We start from the raw sequence: 20,383 nt of genomic DNA, 5'->3' as shown, positions 1-20,383 counted from the left end.
TCTTAGGCAACATGTTCACTATGTAAATTAACTGAATCATGACATATGGTGCTTTCTTTTTTGTTTCTCACAATGCCTTTTCCCCTTCTTCGATCTCCACCTTAATTTCCTAAGACCCCCCATCATCAGTTCTATAAATATGAAGAAGCTAGCCCTTATATCTTTTCAACTAATCTACTTAATTACCCAGTTTAGCCCCAAGCCATATAGGAACTAGAAAGACAGCATGTTTGTCTAGTGAGTGGCTGTGGATGGCAAAACTTGATCAACCAGCTCCTGGTACCTGTGAATCTGCTCTTTTGAAGCCGGCACCACAGGGTAGAGTGCTGTGTTGCAAAGACTGAAAAATTAAAGATTTGTATTTTCTCCTCTGTGTTTTGTCTTCCCAATAATCTTTAATATAAACAAAAGTTATACATATTAAATTTGTGTATAAATATAAAATACATATGTATTTATAAATATAGGTATTTGCACACACACACATATTTCCCAAGAAGTAGTTTTTAGTTCCCGTTCATCTCAGTTTCTCTTCTGGTCTGTCATCTATATTTCTTGTTCCTTCTCCAGTTTCTCAGAAGTATAGCCTACCCTCCCATTTGACTGAGAATCTGGTGAAATGTGACCTTTCCTCTATTATTTATCTAAAGCTATTCATTCTTTTCTCCTAAGTTGCTGAGTGCAGAGAACATTTCTTAGTAGACCCTGAAAGTTAATTTGATCTTTGTACTGATGACCTTTCCTGTTTCTTAAAGTTACACTGACCTGGTTCCGATGTCTCCTGAAGTTATATGGACCTCATCCCTACGACTCTCACAGTGATACTGGCATGGTCCCTCTGTTCGCCTATGCCACTTGTTTTCTCATAGGTTTCTATATTTATACTAGCCAGGCACCATCTTTAAATCATTATTCTCCATCTGTGTTGTACTCTCTTCCTAACTGATTTATCTGTGACTGTGATTCAAACTCCATTTATGGCCTAATGTTCCCTATGAAACACTAAGACCAAAGAAAAATGTTTATTTGGCTTATACTTCCACATCATAGTCCATCGCTGAAGAAAGTCAGGGCAGAAACTCAAACCAAATAGGAATTGCAGGTAGTAGATGATAAAGAGGCCATGGAAAGATGATGCATGCTGGCTTGTTCCACATGGCTTGTTCAGCCTGCTTTGTTATAGAACCAAACACTACCAGCCCAAGGATGGTACCACCTGCAATAAACTAGATCCTGTCATATCAATCACTAATTAAGAAAATTCCCTACAGGCTTGCCACAGCCTGATCTTATGGGGGCATTTTCTCAATTGAGGCTCTGTCATCTCCTGTTGACATAAAACCAGCCACCATATTCCCCCAAGTTCAAATCCTCAGTTCAGTTCTCACTGGAGAGTCTCACGCATATGCTAAACTAAGGTGGCCATATAATCTGCATAACTACACTCAATTAAGTGGCAAAACCAGACTCAACATGCCAAAAGCTACAATCATTCATTTCTTCTTTAATTTTTCTTGTTCCTATGTTCTCTAGGTCATGATACCGCCACTCAAACAAATAGCTTAACAAAAATCTGAGTCTCCTTCTTGATGTTGGCACCCACCCTCATCCCTGTAGGCAGTCAATGAAAGCATACTTGAGATTAATTTCCTTCTAAAATCAAATTTTTCTATTACCCCCTCCATTGCAAATACAAGGTTCTGGACTCTTTTTAAACACTGTGGCAACCATCATGATAATCTCATGTATATCATTTTATTATCTCTTAGCCACTAATGTTATATCAGAAGTATGCATCTCTTTAATGGCTCCCTGTCTTCAAAAATATCAAGCTCCTTAGCATGAATAAAATATCTCACCCATCTCTACAGCTGTCATTCTTGCCCCTTACCATCACCTCTTGTTCCCTAGTAAGGCTCACAACTTACATTTTAGAACCCTTTAAATGCTGCGGTTTCCCACACAGTGTTTAGTTTCTTGCTTTCGTCCATTATCTAGACTCCCTCCCTTCCCATTTTTTCTTAAGCATTCTTTTGGCTCTGCCAACAGGCTTTAGCTGCATAACTCCTACTAGTTCCTTAAGAATAAGGTACATATAATCCCCTTTCGCTTTGGTTGTGTGTCTTTTTTAATATGCAATACGCCCCAGCACATAACCTGGAGCTGGGTTGAGTATCTTTCCCACCACCATCCAACCCAACCTACTTCAGATTAAGCTGTCTATCTCTTCTGTGATCTCACAGTACCTTGCATTTGTCTTTCCTGAAAACTCATCCCTTAGCCTTCAGCATAGTGCTCCAATGCAGATTTGGCACTCAGGCCTATTTGCTGAGTGACTGAGTGTGGAATAACATGTTGGCTTCCTGCTGACTCGGTTTTTAGCTGAGTATGGGTTTGATATATGATGTCATTTCTCTTCACTGAGCAGGAAAGCATGACAAATCACTTCTCACCATTTCTGACAGAGTTGCCTCTTAGCAGGTCTGCCTCATGACTTTATTCAAAGTATTATGGGTTTGCAGAATTTCAAACACATCTAGTTTCTAAATGTGGATATAAAATTATATTCTCTTGTTGTGGAAAATTGTGACGCACTTCCTCCAATACAGGAGACAATGAAAGGTTGACATATTTCCATGTCCTTCCACTCCACATTTCCTCATTGGAGATGCATAGCAGGGGTCCAAGTTTAGCCTATATATCTGTTCTTTACATGTTCTCTGGTAGGAGAAATACAAATAGAGTAAATGAGTGGAAAGTTTGTTTCCAAAGGAGGAGGGGAATCTAAAAGAATACAAGTCATCATCCCAATAATCTAAAGATAATGTGGTGCATTTTATACTAAGCATTTTAAACTCTAGACAGAAAGAGCAATGCTTCCTGTAACTTTCAAGCGAGTGCCTGGGGGTCTGTCCCACAGGAAGCATCTGGGATCCAGCAGGTCAGGTCAGAGGCAATGGGAGTTACAATGGCAATGTTTCACAGGGAGTGATTAAATGTGCGGAAACTGGAAGTTTGAGAGAATAGGATGTGGACACTTTTTAGGACAAAGGCAATGAAGGATGGACCACAGAAATGCTGAAGGAAGAGATCTTAAAACAACATTCAAGAGACAAAGACATAAACATAAAATAACTATGGCCAGCACTAGAACAATGACACAAAAGGAATAATTGAAAGATTTATATTTAACTCAAAAAGTAGCAGAAGAAACAACTATCTGTGAATAACCATATCCAACATGCTTTGCTAGGAAAATGGCCAAAGCAGGTCTATGTGGCAAGATGAAAAACAAAAGGCTTCATTTAATTTTAGTTTTTAAATGTTTTACTGCATTTAATCTATTATCTATTTATCTATCTATTGTGTGTACAGAGAGGCACACCTGTGGAGGCCAAAGTACCATGTGAGCTCTGGAGATTTAGTTAGGTCCTCAGGCTTGGCAGCAGGCACCTTTTCCTCACTGCACCATCTCACCAGCCCTTATCCTGGCTTTTTGAGACAGGGTCTAACTATGTAGCCCTAGTTTCCTTGAAACTCCCTATACAGAGTAGGCCAGCCCTCTTCTCCCTGCCTCTTCTGTGCTAGGATTATAAGTGTGTGATATCCTACCTGGCCAGAAACAGACTTTTGGTTTTGTGGTCTGAAAGCTTTACAGCTGTATTTACAACAAAGTTTTAGGGAATTTTTAAGAGTATAAACATTCCTTTGTTAATTCTTATGTTATATGTAAATATTTTCATTAAAATTTTTAAGGATGATTCTACAAGTCAGACATGGTAGTGTAATCCCAGTTTGGGGGATGCTGAAGCAGGAGGGTCACTTGAGCTTGAGAGTTTGAAACCAGTGTAGGCAATATAAAGACCCCATGTTAAAGGCTAACAACTTTTCAGAGCCTATTTAAATTCATATTAAAAGAATACTGCAGGCAAAAAATGAGTCAGAGAATAAAAATACTTATTATTAAACCTGACCACTTGAGTTTAATCTCTGAGACCCACACAGTACAAGAAAAAACAGACTTCACAAAGCTGTCCTCTGACTTCTACACATGCCCCAAGATATATATATATATATATATATATATCATCATACATAGACATAATTATGTCTATATAACATAATAAAAAGTAAATATTTTTATATTTTTTAACTCAACAAGCAGTTACCAGCACAGGTGCATGCTAACAAATTATTCCCCGTAGATATGCACATGAGAAATTAGGCCCCCTCAAAAAAGGTTAACTAGGATAGATGTCATTTAGTTGATCCAAGCTGCTATAACAAAAATGTCACTACTGAATCATTTATAAACAATAGAAAAGTCTTGCTAAAAGATTGAGAGGTTGAAATATAGGATCAGGGTAGCAGCAGATTTGAAGTCTCTCTTTATCTCTGTTGCTAGATCACACTTTTTGCCACAACCTTGTGGGAAAAAAAGGGTAAATAAGCCACTTACAGCATTTTTATGGGGATATCAATTTAAGTCATGAGGTTCCCACCTTCATGACGTACTTATTTTCTATACCACTACACTAGAGACTGGGTTTTGATGTTTTGTTTTGGTTTTATGGTGTTAGGTATCTTGTCTACATGTGTGTCTGTGTATTTCATGCATGCATGGTGCCTGCAGAAGCAAAGAGAATCTGAATCTGCCAGAACTGGAGTTACAGATGTGTGTCATGGGAATCAAACTGGGGTCCTTTGGAAGAGCAGCCAGTACTCTTAACCACAGGGCCATCTCTTCAGCCCAAAGCATCAAGTTTTAACATATGAGTTTAAGGGGGACATGAACATTCAGTGCCCAGTGGTCAACTAAAGAGATCAAATTGTTCCATAGTGTAAGGCAATGTGATACATGGTTATGACAGTTTCATGGATCTATTACTTTGACAATTTTTCGACACACACAAAATAACTACGCAAAGCAACTTAAAGGAAGATTTATTTAGGCTAAAGCATTTAGGGGCATCAGTCCATGGTCAGCTGCTTCTACTTCTTAGGTCTAAATCCAATCAGACTGTCATGGCAGCAGCAGTGTTTGGCAGACACGGCTACTCTATGGCAACATGTGAACAGAGAAAAGGGAGGTGTGATACAAAATATATCCTTCGAAGGTTTCCTCCTTGTCCCTGCTTTGTCCAACTGTATCTCATATCCGAAAAGTTATTCTGCTATGGAGTCATCAGTGAGTTAGTTTCATGGAAGAAGTTAGAATCTCATAAACTAATAGTGTCTCAAAAGCTTCAAACAATAAAAGAGCCTTCCTTTAGGAGATTTCAAGATGTAATCCAGTGGACTCCAGAGGCAGATTGTCTGTGTTCAAATGCAAGCTTTGTCATATCACATCTGTATGATCTTGGTCCATTTATACCCATAAAATATGGATGCTAATATCTACTTCATTGGATGGCTGATGTGGTTAAAAAGAAAAGAAAAAGAAAGAAAGAAAGAAAGAAAGAAAGAAAGAAAGAAAGAAAGAAAGAAAGAAAGAAAGAAAGAAAGAAAGAAAGAAAGAAAGAAAGAGAAAGAAAGGAGAGAGAGAGGAGGGAGGGAGGGAGGGAGGGAGGAAGGGAGGGAGGGAGGGAGGGAGGGAGGGAGGGAGGGAGGGAGGGAGGGAGGGAGGGAGGGAGGGAGGGAGAAAAAAACGTTAAAAAATGGCCTAAATCCTGACTGCAGTGCCATGCTCCATCAGGGACTTGGTGCCCCACCCTTGATTCTAAACCACTGTATAATGAAATACTCTCTCATTTGCCTCTCCCTACTTATAGAATCCTGGCCTCAAACAACTTTATTTCTATGGTTTACACAGGAAATGTAGCACAAATTAAAAGTCCATTCAGATTCTCTACTATGAGCTCCAAATATCAGCTGGACCCAAAACCAATAGTGAATCTACAACTAAGACTATATCCTTCCTTCTCTGCCTGGGATCCTCTATTTTCTTTTCCCAATAAGTGCCGTCGCTGTTGCAATAGTTACATAAGCCAGAGTCCCAGCTAAGAAACACAAGATCCATTCTTCATGCATTCAACATTCTGTCACGTGTTCCATTTCCCCTCCTAAAACCCTCTCACTCTGTCTCTGTCATACTGCCTCCAATTTGAAATGCCTCACGGAATACTCCCCTGCCTCCAGAAGGGTTGACAACATAGGAAAGGAACATGCAGTTCAAATTCTAGCATTGTTGCTCATTAATTATATGTCTTCACTAACACTCTGAAAAGAATAATGGGTCCCACATTTCCATCTATTGTAGATTGTTCAAGATATCTCTGCCCACTTAACTGGGAGATCCTCATGAACAATATAGCCATAATGATGCTGGACGTGCAGTACCATGTGATGCCTGGCAGAGAACCGAAGAAATAAAGCTGAAATGAGTTGAGTTGAGGTAGACTTCAACCTTTCTAGTATTCACTATCAGAATAACTACTGTTCCATTATTAATTGTATCCCAAAGGACCTGCACAAGGGCATGTACCACAAACTCCTAATTTGACCAACAGAAAAAATTTAACTATTTGTCATCTATTAAAGGGAATGTGATGGCTGGTTTTATGTCAGTTTGACACAAACTAGACTCTTCTAAAAGGAGGGAACTACAACTGAGAAAATGCTATAAGATCAGGCTGTAGGCAAGCCGGTGGGGCATTTTCTTAATTAATAGTTTATATGGCAAAGCTATCCCTGGGATGGTAGTCCTGGGCTCTATTAAAAGCAAACAAACAAACAAACAAAAACAAAACAAAAAAATCAGACTGAGCAAACCATAGGTAGCAAACCAGTAAGTCAAACCCCTCCTTGGCCTCTGCATTAACTTCTACCTCGTTTTCAGCCCTACCTGAGTTTCTATATTGACTTCCATCAGTGATATCTACAGTGTGGAAGAATAACCCAAATAAACCCTTCCCTTTTCTCCTTAATTGCTTTTGGTTATGGTGTTTCATCGTAGCAATAGTAACCCTAACTTGGAATGGGAGACTTCAATATCCTGCTTTATTTTTCATTCACATTAAAGTTTTGCATTTCAAAGTAAAAGTACATTCCATCACTCTTTCATGCATATGCATAAAATGGGATACATTTTCTCTTTTTATTACATTGACTAGCCAAATCTTTGAGAAAAATCACTATGAATTGATGAGAATAATACTCTTTGAAAAGAGTTTTTCTTCAAAGACAGAATATGGTAGAAGAAAAGAGAATTTGTTACACTTTGCTTTTGTTTCCAAAAGTATATTATGTAAATAGTTTCTCACTTATATGCTTTCTCACACAGAACACCTATGAAAATAATTTGAATAAATTTTGAAGAAGAAATAATTTTTGCTTGTATAAACCCTTGAAAAATAATTGGGTTTCAAACTGAGAAAAAATATAAGGTGCTCCCAGGTCTCAAAAAGTATGAGACATTGCCTGGTTTCTGGTTTGGTTCTGGTTTGGTTCTCCAGTATGATGAATGGATAGAAACATCTCTGCTCTTAGAAACACCATGACTGATGGAGACATTTTCTCCCCTACTGTCAAGACATACATGTCCTTTGCTGCATCTTGACATTCTGAACAGGGTGAGACCCAGCACAAGATTAGTTTCTGAATACACATGTTTCCTCTCATGAACTCCCAGACATGGAAATCAGCGTTAGCCACCACTCACAGAATGGACACCCTAGCAGTGTTCACATTAACCTAGAAAACCAGCCATCGTGAGGGTCTCTAGGCCAAGAAGAGAAGGAAAGGCGACGGAAGCAACGCTGTAAAGCCCCTCATCCTATGGGAGCAGGGAGTTGGGATGCAGTCCCCTGGGATACAAGAGTAGTCAAGGATTTCTTATTATATTGGTTGTTATCCCACATAAGCTATTCATTTGACACCATTTTAATGATCTTTATTCCAACATTTCAAACTTTATTCTTTGTCCTTGTTTTTTTTGTTTTGTTTTGTTTTGTTTTGTTTTTAAATTGATGCTGTGGTGGGATGTATATATTGATAGATGTGGCGAACAAGGAGACTCAAGATCTGATTCATGAGATGAATTCAGGTTCTCCAACCATATTAATTCAAGAAAATATATGGCAAACAACTCTAGTGAAATATTCTTTAACATGGGCTCTGTTTCTTATCCCACCCTCTGTCCTTCAGACACATGGCGATGAACTAGTGATTGCTGAGCATCACCACCACCACCATCACAATAACTACCTTCGGTTTTCGAAAGTTTAATGAAAAGTGTTCTTTTTCTTATCGCCAAAGTAAAGTTATTGAAAATGTAAATTAGTACAGAGGATGATATACAAAACACACAATCTGTATAGAACATTCCTGTTGACATTTAGAAGTAAGCTTGTTTCTTCTCATTCTCTTTTTCTGTCTACTGGCAACTCATTTAGGATGCTGTAGCCATTAACTCATGAACTCAAGTGATTCTCCCCTCTCAGCCTCTCTGTTTAGCTGGGACTATAAATACATGTCACTACTATGCTCATTCACTTTTTATATAAAACTTCTAAAAATTAAAAGTAAGGTATTATGCTGTTCCTACATTTGTATAGGTATCTAAAAATTTCAGGCTACTGTTTTGCCTGATAAATCATTATGACAAAGGTTTATGTAACAAATAAAAACATTACTGCTATTCTCAAATGCCTATATGTGCTAACACAAGCCTTCACTAAAGATAAATGAATGAATGAATGAATGAATGAATGAGTCTTTTTATGGACAGTCAGATGATTATTTTATTGAAGGGGTTTTGGCAGTATATGATATCAACTCACGAGTATTTTGTAAGCCCCATGCAAACATCACAAAATAAAGAAGGCAGCCTTGGTCACCACTCTCCACCTTGTTAACAGTATCTGAGATGGGGATAAGCCAAGTTTCAAAGCCAGGATTCAGACCTAGGCTGAACTGAATCCGAAAGCCCTTATGTCTTCCTGCCATAGCACACTGCCTGTCAAATACACTGATACTGAAGAAGAGCCTTCTGAAAGGACAGCCCACCTACCATAAAAAGACTCGCATAAAAAATGACATCTTCCACATTCTACACAGAGTCCAGTCAGTGCCCATCCCAGCGTGGCAGGACAGCTGTTCCTGACCATCTGTGTGGTGCCTGCTTCACTGGTACCGTCAGGGCCATTGAAATGGCAGACACATTCACTCAGAGGAAAATCAGAATGGATTTTCTTTTCTTTTTCAAGAAAGCTTTTTACACTAATCCACTTAATCCCAGGGTTGATTTGCCATTGAACTCTGAAGCAAAGCATCTTTTATGGGGACTTTCCTACCTTTGAACAAAATTTAAATTAGCCAATGAGCTCTTTCTATTATCCCTTCTTCAGCTAAAAAAGAATATATCTGTGTACAGAGTGAAGGAGGGAGAGATGCAGTGGGGCAGATGGGTCCTTTCAGTGAGATGAATATTATTTTACTACGAAGGCAAACTGTGCGCTTCAAAGAAAAACACAAAACTTGGATTATTTAGTAGCAATTAATTTAATTTTGAGTAGGATTTTTGGATACATGCCATGATGCATTTATTCAAAGCCGAACATTGCACAACATAAAGGAAGACCATGCTGTGAATTACAGTCTCTGTGACACTGAGGTGTCAATGGAAGTTATAGACTTAAACAAATGTAGCTCCTGGCAAGGATCCTTGATGCTGGAGGGGAAAGGGTATATGGAAACTATGTACTTTTTATTCACTTTTCCTACGTCTCAAAAAAAAAAAAAAAACCTCTTCCAAAGCAGAACCAGAATGACAGAAAAAAATATAGAAAATGTTGCTTTAATTCAAGTCCAATAATCAGAATTGTGTGTTTGTGTGGGTAAAGTTGGAATTGTATAGAATTTTTAAAAAGAGAGAGAGAGAGATTGTATTTTCATAGGTGTCTGCCTTGGGTGTTCCTGAGTCCTAACGGAACATAGAGTCTCCCAGGTCTGAGTTCAGCCCTGCAAGGCTGATCATCTGGGAAAAAGGTAGAGATGTGAACTCCCAGGCACCACCTAGAACCGCTATCTTAGTTGCTCTTTGATTGCTGTCACAGAAAACAACTGGAGAAAAGGCACATTTGCATTGGCTCACAAATCAGAGTGCAATCCACAGTGGTGGAAAAGTCTAGCCAGTAGGTAAGGGCAGATGCTCATATCACATCCCATCAGCAGAGAGCCAGTAACACTGAGAGCCAGTTTTATATGGGTCAATGTCTCATGCCAAGCACAGTGTTGTCCACCTGGGTGGACTGTCCCACCTCAATTAACTTCGTCAAGATGTCCCCCACACAGACAGTGCTAGAAGCCCATCTTCTAAGTATTTGTAGATCTCATCAAACTAACAAGTGAGATTAAACACTAATCCAGAAATTCCTCAAACAGAGCTAAATCATGTGTTTTTTGTTTTGTTTTGTTTTGTTTTATTTTGTTTCATTTTTTTTTTTTCAGAAACTCTCAGGGTTATTTAAGCACAGGCCAAGGTCCAACATCACTATTTCCACTATAGAACTAATGGGTTTCAGAGATGGGTCTTTCTTAGCCTTAGAGTTAAGCTGCCTTGGGTGGTTGGTAGAGAATCTGCTTAGCATGGATCAGTGCCATTCCCAGAATCCAGAACTTTTTTTTTTCATTATTAACACATAAGTTATTGAAAGCTAAATCTCCCATTTCACCAGCATGGATCTAAATTCAGGAATCCTATAGTGAAATCATCTGTGGAAACATAGAAAGAATATCTACTTCCCAAGATTGCTAAGATAATTAATGAGTTCAGGCCCATAAAATGAGTTCATCCAGAGACTGGCATATAAATACTCAGTGAACATTAACTGTTATAATTAACATGTAGCTGGAAAGTTCAAATAGTTTATTAACATAATTTATAAGTGATGCTGGAGAAACTGAACTTTGAGTCTGCTCACTGCTCTTGGAGTCTTTATTGCAGAAAGTGCACCAGTTGCATTATATATTGCTTTTCACTCCAAGGCATGTCCCATACACAGGTTCCCTTGCTCACCAGTGCAACAAGCCATGACTAACAATCTCTTCTCTGAAAGTGCATGAAGCAAGAGTGATGCTGATGTTGTACCAGGCCCACTGGACAAGATAAAGAGAACAATGGAGTGATGTTATAGTTGTTAGACAAACATGACATTATTGGGTAAAAGACTGGTGAATGGAGCCAAGCCAAGAGAAACATAAAGACACACTGAAGAAATAAACTGTTCAGAAAAATAAATAGCAGCTATATAGGCAGTAGACACAAATACAGGATGTTTTCTACAGCTGAAGAAATGATGCAGAAATGGTGAAGTCAAGGTCAAGGGTGGCTGAATGACAGAATAAAAATAATAAACGAAAAGGGTCTCTTAATATCCGCATACTTTTAAAAGGGGAAAGTTAAATATGTCTCATCTGTGATAAAAAAAACAAACTTATCCAGTTGACCAAAGCAGCCATGCTAAACACTATGCATTTAAGTCAGTTCTCAGACTAAGCAAAAATCCAACATAGAATAAGCATAGTGTACAGTGTACTAGCTTGAACTCTGTGTGTACTTGTGTTTGTCTGTATGAATGTGTGTGTGTAAATATATGTGTGTATATACATAACGGTGTATGTGTGTATTATATATGTGTATTTGTGTGTGTATGTATGTGTATATATATGTATATATATATACACATGTATATATATACACATACATACATTCATATATATCTGGGGTGTGTGTGTGTGTGTGTGTGTGTGTGTGTGTGTGTGTGTGTGTGTGTGCACATATTCTATGTGACCTTCAATCTTTGTCTGATAGCCAGCATAATTCCTACTAAATGGTCAGGAAAGAAAGTTAAATCCTCCAGAAGATACCAAGTCAAAGAGCATCTTAGCTTAACTGGCACTAACTCAAGTCTAACTTTAAATTACACCAGGGTTCTTAGAGCCATTCTCCTCAAGCCATGCTCCTCTGGGGTGGTGGAAGACAGTAAAGCTCATTCATAAACCGCCGCCAGCCCACAGGGCAGAAACAGAAGCTGCTGCTGCGTTCTCAGAAGCCTCTCAGCAGGTGGCATCACAATAACAACACAGAATCAATTCCTGGCCATATATTCTTATCGATTACTATAGGAATCTAGATTGGTAACAGACAGAAACTATGAGAAACACTAGGGCCTTCTGCACAGATATTTTTCCTTTGGTGAAATAACCAACCAGAATACTTTTTCTACCTACGAATCTGAAACAAGTCAGAGTAAAGTCCTTGATATCCTAAGGCACATATGAAACGCCAGATCAGAGTGTTATTGGGTACCCTGTGGATCCAGTCTCTGATAAGCAGCACTATGCTTTACTTTCTATGAACTCTTGACCATTTGAATTCTATAACATTTCAAAATCAACAAAGTATCTAAAATGTATTAAGGATACTGCCACAGAAAACACAGATCTTGGAAAATCTCCTCCATGTTATTAAATTAAGATTATACTCTTTGGACTAAAATTTAAAGCCACAATAGTTTTATCTTTTGTACTATTTCCCAGGCCAGAGTTACACATTAGTAAGCAGTTGGCTGCAGGCCTGACCCAGCCTTTCCATGCCTTCTGATGGCTTCCCTGCACTCAAGGAATTGCTGAGTCTCCTGGTGTGGTGGTACTGATTAAAGACAGCACTGAAAACAGACTGCCATGAATTATTTTTTCTGGAACAGAGTTAATTTTATGGACTGTGCTTGCTTCCTCTCTCAGTGGGATATGGCCCTTGGCTAACATTTAATATAAGCTGTATGCATGTGGATCTAAGTGTTTGCCTGTGTTCAAAATAAGATGCCAAAATTATTTGCTGTCATTTTCTTCCCCCCCCCCAAGCTTTTTAAGAAGATTTCTTTCTAACAGGTAAGCAAAAACAGAGTAGAGGCTCATCAAATCATTGCTGACTTAGCCTTAGCAAATATCATCTGCTATATGTCAAGGGTTGCTCTATAAAACCTCATGGAATACATGCTTATGTCCGCTAAGATGTGATGGTTGGGTTTGCTTTTCATAATGTTCTATTCTGGGGAAAAATTCCTGTCCACCCATCTTACAAGCAGTAGTAATGGTTTTCCTGTCTAATTAAAGGTGTTCTCTCTCTCTCTCTCTCTCTCTCTCTCTCTCTCTCTCTCTCTCTCTCTCTCTCTCTCTCTCTCTCTCTCTCTCTCCCCCTTCTCTCTGTAAGTTGTATAAGTGATCAAACACTTCCTCTTTCATCCTGGCTTGCCAATTACTGCCAAATTCCCAGTCCCTTTGAAGCACCTCCATTAGCATCTGTGGAAGATTTGTATGTTCTCTTTTATTCTTAACTCTATGTTACACCCCACTCTACTTTGCATACCATTTCCTCACCTAGCTATAATTTGTTATACCTTAGAAGAGATTTCTACTGCTGCCTAAAGAAAATATCCAGTTAAAAGATAATGGACTGAGAAGATAAGGAGTATGCAAAAGAAGGCAAAATGAGAAGACTTCTCAAAAGAAGGCAGGTAAGGAGGTGAATCTGGAGAGAGGGAAGAAAGGAAGGAGGGGGAGTGGAAAGGAAGGAGGAAAAGGAAAAGGAGAATAATAATAAAAATATTATTATTTTATGATAAGAAGCTAGACTAACAAACAAGTCTCACAGAATTCAGTTAGAATTTTATAAATAATGAAACAGACTGCTGTGGACCAGAATTAATATAAAAATAATCAGAAAGCCAATATCCAAAGACTGTTCTCCAACCTTGTTATTCATTATCTATCTATTGCTATGTAATAAGGTCCACTTTGAAATGCAGTGAGGTGTGAAATGAACCTTTCCTTTTTGTTTTTGAAACATAAAAACATAGCTAAAGCTTCACGTTCTTTGGCTAACAAGTCTATCCAACAATACTGAGGTGAGAAAAGAGATGATGCTGTGGGCGTTTTCATGACCATTGGTAGTAAGAATGGAGAAGAGCATGGCGCTCTGTATCACACACCATACTATACCTCAAGCCAAGAGAGGAACGGCATGGAAGAATTTCTTGTAGAAACCAGTGTTGTTTTCTGTAGGAAGACACTGGTTTCTGTCTGCCTACTAAGCACCTGGGGAGCTATCCGATCTCAGATTCCTGCCCCTTCAGAGAAGGCTTAGGAAAATATGACATGTGGACCTCTCTCTCTAGCTTATGAACTACACTAAGGTAGACATGATGGTTGTCTCCCCTCAGAGAGCTCCAAGAGACTGAAGGTACCTAACAGAAAATGTCATGGAGCTAAAGTACAGTGGCCACAGTAGGGATGACCTGCAATCCACACAGTTTTGAAAATGTAGCAGAACTGCAGATGATAGCAAGGTTTCAATTACACTGACAGACTGCTGAGGACCTCTGCAACAGAAGGAAGAAGGTTCAGAAAGGGTAATAAGTATGCATCACCACCCAGTTGTATGGAGGGATGGTGTTGTGGACATCCTTGGAGGGTCCGTCAGGGGCCCCACTAACATACCAGGCCAAAGACGAACACTAGGATTCTGCCACAAAACAATAGTTGGATGCTGCAGAGTGAACATAGAGGAAGTTTTGATCCTTCTCCTCTGGAGCCAAGGGAGAGGGGGTTGAAAATAGCAGAAGTCTAATTATAAGCTTTAATTAAACTTCGTGTAGTTCGAATAACTAGATATAGCCACAGAAAACAACAGGATTTCTAGGTCCAGAATGGAAATCTTAGGAAAACATCTTTGTTTCATACTTGGCTTCTCAACCTAGCTTTTCCCATGAATCATTGACATTATTTTGGAAGTTTGACTCAAAATGGAAGAGCACAACATATGAAGCATTGCTAAAAACAAAATGAAACCAGGCTAAAAACTTTGTAAAGTATGTGTATTTGTCCCAGAATGTGGTCATTTTTAATTAAATGGGAGTTTTAATTAAAACTAAATTGCTAAAGTCCCGGCAGTAAAGCATTGCTTTCCCTAACTCAGGTAAATAGCTGGGTTTCCTTGATGCCTTTCTTTTCTCCTTTCCCCAGATTCCCCTCATTTTTAATTTGCATTTCTCTAATTAGTTTAATTGGAGTGACGGGGAAAGTGGGCAGATAAAGGCAGCATTTGTGGGTTTCAGGGAATGAGATCAATTCTCGCCCTCTTGGAGGACAGTGTCATATAGTATAGGAACCTGCAGCCATACAACATTTTCATGTGCAGCGAACTGGATTTTATATGTAACACGACACCACGTCTTGTTTGGAGGGAGATGGGTTTTTAAGATGGCAGTGCAGTGCATACTCTGCATGAACCCAGCAAGTCTGACTACCTCATCCTTAGTGGATGCAGGCACTCCCTTCTCACCGAGCTTCCTTCCCAGAACGACCTCATTTGCTTTCTCCATGCAGCAGTGCCAAATGGTCTCCCATTTGGATATCAAATTGTGCACTCAGATATCCTAAATCATTTGCAAATTGCCTTCTTAACTGTACTCTAAATTGGACCTTCAATTTTTTCTCCCCATAAAAATCAAGTTTTCAAAAATGCATATAGTTTATTTTCTTTCCCACTGACTGCTTCTGCAAACTCTCCATACACAGACTATGTCAGCTCACTGGAAACAGCGGCTGGAAACAGAAAAACCGGGCCTTAGTCTCCAGTCCACTGCAACTCACTCCCTCTTCAGCAGCTGGCACCTTGATGAGCATAATCAAAGTGACTGCACCTAGGTAAAGGTATATAAAATCTAGAAGACAATTAAGATTACATCAGTGCTCGCTTCGGCAGCACATATACTAAAATTGGAACGATACAGAGAAGATTAGCATGGCCCCTGCGCAAGGATGACACGCAAATTCGTGAAGCGTTCCATATTTTTACAAACTGGCTACACAAACAAGACCCAACATTTTGCTGCTTACAGGAAACTCATCTCAGAGAAAAGGATAGACACTACCTCAGAATGAAAGGCTGGAAAACAATTTTCCAAGCAAATGGCATGAAGAAACAAGCTGGAGTAGCCATTCTAATATCTGATAAGATTGACTTCCAACCCAAAGTCATTAAAAAAGACAGGGAGGGACACTTCATACTCATCAAAGGTAAAATCCTCCAAGAGGAACTATCAATCCTGAATATCTATGCTCCAAATACAAAGGCAGCCACATTCATTAAAGAAACTTTAGTAAATCTCAAAGCACACATTGCACCTCATACAATAATAGTGGGAGACTTCAACACACCACTTTCACCAATGGACAGATCATGGAAACAGAAACTAAACAGGGACACAGTGAAACTAAGAGAAATTATGAATCAAATGGATCTGGCAGATATCTACAGAACATTCTATCCTAAAACAAAAGGATATACCTTCTTCTCAGCACCTCATGGTACCTTCTCCAAAATTGACCACATAATTGGTCACAAAGCAGGCCTCAACAGATATAAAAATATTGAAATTGTCCCATGCATCCTATCAGATTACCATGGCCTAAGGCTGATCTTCAATAACAAAATAAATAATAGAAAGCCAACCTTCACGTGGAAACTGAACAACACTCTTCTCAATGATACCTTGGTCAAGGAAGGAATAAAGAAAGAAATTAAGGACTTTTTAGAGTTCAATGAAAATGAAGCCACAACATACCCAAACTTATGGGACGCAATGAAAGCATTTCTAAGAGGAAAACTCATAGCTCTGAGTGCCTCCAAAAGGAAACTAGAGAGAGCACACATTAGCAGCTTGACAACACACCTAAAAGCACTAGAACAAAAGGAAGCAAATTCACCCAAGAGGAGTAGACGGCAGGAAATAATCAAACTCAGGGGTGAAATCAACCAAGTGGAAACAAGAAAAACTATTCAAAGAATCAACCAATCAAGGAGCTGGTTCTTTGAGAAAATCAACAAGATAGATAAACCCTTAGCCAGACTCACTAGAGGGCACAGGGAAAGCATCCTAATTAACAAAATCAGAAATGAAAAAGGAGACATAACAACAGATCCTGAAGACATCCAAAACACCATCAGATCCTTCTACCAAAGGCTATACTCAACAAAACTGGAGAATCTGGATGAAATGGAGAAGTTCCTAGACAGATACCAGGTACCAAAGTTGAATCAAGATCAGGTTAATGATCTAAACAGCCCTATATCCCCCAAAGAAATAGAAGCAGTCAATAATAGTCTCCCAACTAAAAAAAGCCCAGGACCAGATGGGTTTAGTGCAGAGTTCTATCAGACCTTCAAAGAAGATCTAATCCCAGTTCTTCACAAACTATTCCACAAAATAGAAACAGAAGGTACTCTACCCAACTCATTCTATGAAGCCACAATTACTCTGATACCTAAACCACAAAAAGACCCAACAAAGATAGAAAACTTCAGACCAATATCCCTTATGAATATTGATGCAAAAATACTCAATAAAGTTCTTGCTAACCGAATCCAAGAACACATCAAAACAATCATCCATCCTGACCAAGTAGGTTTCATCCCAGGGATGCAGGGATGGTTCAATATACGGAAATCCATCAACGTAATCCAGTATATAAACAAACTCAAAGACAAAAACCACATGGTCATCTCCTTAGATGCGGAAAAAGCATTTGACAAGATCCAACACCCATTCATGATAAAAGTCTTGGAAAGATCAGGAATTCAAGGCCCATACCTAAACATGATAAAAGCAATCTACAGCAAACCAGTAGCCAACATCAAAGTAAATGGTCAGAAGCTTGAAGCAATCCCTCTAAAATCAGGGACTAGACAAGGCTGTCCACTTTCTCCATACCTATTCAACATTGTACTTGAAGTCCTAGCCAGAGCAATTCGACAACAAAAGGAGATCAAAGGGATACAAATTGGAAAAGATGAAGTCAAAATATCACTTTTTGCAGATGATATGATAGTATATATAAGTGACCCTAAAAATTCCACCAGAGAACTCCTAAGCCTGATAAACAGCTTCAGTGAAGTAGCTGGATATAAAATTAACTCAAACAAATCAATGGCCTTTCTCTACACAAAGAATAAACAGGCTGAGAAAGAAATTAGGGAAACAACACCCTTCTCAATAGTCACAAATAATATAAAATATCTTGGCGTGACTCTAACTAAGGAAGTGAAAGATCTATATAATAAAAACTTCAAGTCTCTGAAGAAAGAAATTATAGAAGATCTCAGAAGATGGAAAGATCTCCCATGCTCATGGATTGGCAGGATCAACATTGTAAAAATGGCTATCTTGCCAAAAGGAATCTACAGATTCAATGCAATCCCCATCAAAATTCCAAATCAATTCTTCAACGAATTAGAAAGTGCAATCTGCAAATTCATCTGGAATAACAAAAAACCTAGGATAGCAAAAACTCTTCTCAAGGATAAAAGAACCTCTGGTGGAATCACCATGCTGGACCTAAAGCTCTACTACAGAGCAATTGTGATAAAAACTGCATGGTACTGGTATAGTGACAGACAAATAGACCAATGGAATAGAATTGAAGACCCAGAAATGAACCCACACACCTATGGTCACTTGATCTTCGACAAGGGAGCTAAAAACATCCAGTGGAAGAAAGACAGCATTTTCAACAAATGGTGCTGGCACAACTGGTTGTTAACATGTAGAAGAATGCGAATCGATCCATTCCTATCTCCTTGTACTAAGGTCAAGTCTAAGTGGATCAAGGAACTTCACATAAAACCAGAGACACTGAAACTTATAGAGGAGAAAGTGGGGAAAAGCCTTGAAGATATGGGCACAGGGGAAAAATTCCTGAATAGAACAGTAATGGCTTGTGCTGTAAGATCGAGAATTGACAAGTGGGACCTCATGAAACTACAAAGCTTCTGCAAGGCTAAAGACACCATCAATAAGACAAAAAAACCACCAACAGATTGGGAAAGGATCTTCACCTATCCTAAATCAGATAAGGGACTAATATCCAATATATATAAAGAACTCAAGAAGGTGGACTCCAGAAAGTCAAATAACCCCATTAAAAAATGGGGCTCAGAACTGAACAAAGAATTCTCACCTGCGGAATACCGAATGGCAGAGAAGCACCTGAAAAAATGTTCAACATCCTTAATCATCAGGGAAATGCAAATCAAAACAACCCTGAGATTCCACCTCACACCAGTCAGAATGGTTAAGATCAAAAATTCAGGTGACAGCAGATGCTGGCGAGGATGTGGAGAAAGAGGAACACTCCTCCATTGTTGGTGGGATTGCAAGCTTGTACAACCACTCTGGAAATCAGTCTGGCGGTTCCTCAGAAAATTGGACATAGTACTACCGGAGGATCCAGCAATACCTCTCCTGGGCATATATCCAGAAGATGTCCCAACCGGTAAAAAGGACACATGCTCCACTATGTTCATAGCAGCCCTATTTATAATAGCCAGAAGCTGGAAAGAACCCAGATGTCCCTCAACAGAGGAATGGATACAGAAATTATGGTACATTTACACAATGGAGTACTACTCAGCTATTAAAAAGAATGTATTTATGAAATTCCTAGCCAAATGGATGGACCTGGAGGGCATCATCTTGAGTGAAGTAACACAATCACAAAAGAACTCACACAATATGTATTCATTGATAAGTGGATATTAGCCCAAAACTTAGGATACCCGAGATATAAGATACAATTTGATAAACGCATGAAACTCAAGAAGAATGAAGACCAAAGTGTGGACACTGTGCACCTTCTTAGAATTGGGAACAAAACACCCAGGGAAGGAGTTACAGAGACAAAGTTCGTAGCTGTGATGAAAGGATGGACCATTTAGAAACTGCTGTATCCAGGGATCCGTCCCATAATCAGCTTCTAAACGCTGACACCATTGCATACACTAGCAAGATTTTGCTGAAAGGACCCAAATATAGCTGTCTCTTGTGAGACGATGCCGGGGCCTAGCAAACACAGGAGTGGATGTTCACAGTCAGCTATTGGATGTATCACAGGGCTCCCAATGGAGAAGCTAGAGAAAGTACCCAAGGAGCTAAAGGGATCTGCAACCCTATTGTTGGAACAACATGATGTACTAACCAGAACCCTGGAGCTCTTGTCTCTAGCTGCATATGTATCGAAAGATGGCCTAGTCGGCCATCAATGGAAAGAGAGGCCCATTGGACTTGCAAACTTTATATGCCCCAATATAGGGGAATGCCAGGGCCAAAAGAATGGGAATGGGTGGGTAGGGAAGTGGGGGGCGCTATGGGGGACTTTTGGGATAGTATTGGAAATGTAATTGAGGAAAATATGTAATAAAAATATTAAAAAAAAAAAGATTACATCAGTTGGCTAGTAAATTAATTTTTATGGACTTTCAGAGAGGAAGACTTTCAAACCTACAACTGCTTAGTGACTGTTTCAGAGGTATTTTTGACTTTTC

At 39.1% G+C, this 20,383-nt stretch overlaps 1 non-coding gene across 1 annotated transcript; it reads left to right on the top strand.

The window, feature by feature from the left end:
- The first annotated feature begins 15,750 nt into the window (after nucleotides 1-15,750).
- Nucleotides 15,751-15,857, top strand: LOC115032274 (U6 spliceosomal RNA). The gene has a single exon (XR_003837914.1). It is a non-coding gene; the product is annotated as a U6 spliceosomal RNA (small nuclear RNA).
- The last annotated feature ends 4,526 nt before the right edge of the window (nucleotides 15,858-20,383 follow it).

Source organism: Mus caroli, unplaced genomic scaffold (genome assembly GCF_978045245.1).
Source record: "Mus caroli unplaced genomic scaffold, Mus_caroli_1 scaffold_9, whole genome shotgun sequence".
NCBI lineage: Eukaryota > Metazoa > Chordata > Mammalia > Rodentia > Muridae > Mus > Mus caroli.
This window is presented reverse-complemented; position numbering and strand designations above follow the sequence as displayed.